This window comes from Ursus arctos, chromosome X (assembly GCF_023065955.2).
Source record: "Ursus arctos isolate Adak ecotype North America chromosome X, UrsArc2.0, whole genome shotgun sequence".
NCBI classification, from domain to species: domain Eukaryota; kingdom Metazoa; phylum Chordata; class Mammalia; order Carnivora; family Ursidae; genus Ursus; species Ursus arctos.
Genome location: NC_079873.1, coordinates 53,161,632 through 53,163,178, shown reverse-complemented (window position 1 = coordinate 53,163,178; position 1,547 = coordinate 53,161,632). Strand labels below are relative to the sequence as shown.

Sequence of the window (1,547 nt, the reverse complement as noted above, 5' to 3'; positions counted from 1 at the left end):
CAAATCATCATTAAATTGTTCACTTATTAAATAAAATTTTAAATTAATTGATTATGTGAAATAGTGTTTTCCCACATTTCTGTGATGAGACTCACTTAGGAGTGCTGGAGATTAATTCTGCTAATTAATACACTGGCCTTGTATGGGCCAGTAATGTGTAAATTTTATTTTTACAAATACCTTCAGATGATTATCATGAAGAAGGAAATTTAGGAAACATGATTTTCAATTTCCTTTGCAGATTTTAAGTTTTGAACCACTGATCACAGAACGACCCACTGAAAAGTCTTATCCAGTCCAGTTTTAGGAAGGTTAAGTAAGTTCTGAACATTTGGTTTGATAAATTCTTCTCTTTGGATGCATCACAAAAACTTTAATTCGGTTGTTTCCTAAAAGACGTTCACTCTTCTTTCCATTTCTGTGCCAGCTTTTCTGGAACACATTTTCCTTGCAGGGTCCATCTTCCTTAAGTCATAACAATCCAATTAAGTCATATTTAAAAATTAATTTCTTATTGAAAAATTGTCATATTTAATAACCTTTGCTTGCTTCTGTCCAGCTTCCTTCTCTTCTGTAACTTAAGAAGTTAGGGTGCTTTGTATAGATTCAATACTCTGGCCTTTCCACTTTTAAGGATTTATCTCATACTGATGACCCCATGTATGCCAGCCTGGATCTCATCATATTCTCTAATGGGTACAACTCCCTTTGGCATCCCTGTCAAGATAATATCTCTTTCTTCCAAGGTCATTATCTTAGAAACATAGCTGATAAGGTGGGGAGTGGAAAAGATCATGGAGGATGTCTCACCCTCCTGCCTGAGTTCACCCTTGACCTTGAGTCACAGCTTCAAGTTGTGAGGTTCAGGATCTTCTTTTGGGGATGAACATACTGACAAGGCAGTGAAGCTCTTGGCCAGAGTCCACGGCAGCCTCTCCTTGCACTTCTTCCCCTTCACGTTTCTGGTGGTCATGTCCAAGCTCTGGGCATAGCCCACCACATAGTCCATGGCTGAGGCCTCTGGGATGGTGTGACAACACCTGCCCATCACCATGCCCAGCTCCAGCTGTGGTGTATTTTGCAGCTATGGGCTGGCATGAGGATTGCAAGCCCTTGGGAGGATAAGTGGTGGACCACTTCTGGAAGAACACTTGCTTGCTCAGTCCTGCACTCTGCATCTCCCTGGTGTGATCTGCATAGTTCCTATCATGCACATGATGTTCTTCCCTGACTCCCAGAAGCAGGACAACAGCCTGGAGGCTGCTCTGTCTGGGCAGGTTGACCCTGGAATCATCTAGTGTACCATTTTATTATTTTATTTTATTTTGTTATTTTATTTTATTTTATAGATTTATTTATTTATTTGGAGAGAGAGCATGCACACAGAGAGAGGGGCAGAGGGAGAGTGAGAGAGAAACTCTCAAGCAAACTTCCCACTGAACACGTAGAAAACACGGGGCTCTGTCTCACCACCCTGAGATCATGACCTGAGCCAAAATCAAAAGTCAGATGCTAAACTGAGGGAGCCACCCAGACACACTTGATGT

At 41.4% G+C, this 1,547-nt stretch overlaps 1 pseudogene; it reads right to left on the bottom strand.

Moving 5' to 3' along the window:
- Positions 1-606: 606 nt before the first annotated feature.
- Positions 607-1,294, bottom strand: LOC113246897 (acylpyruvase FAHD1, mitochondrial-like; annotated as a pseudogene).
- Between the last annotated feature and the right edge of the window lie 253 nt (positions 1,295-1,547).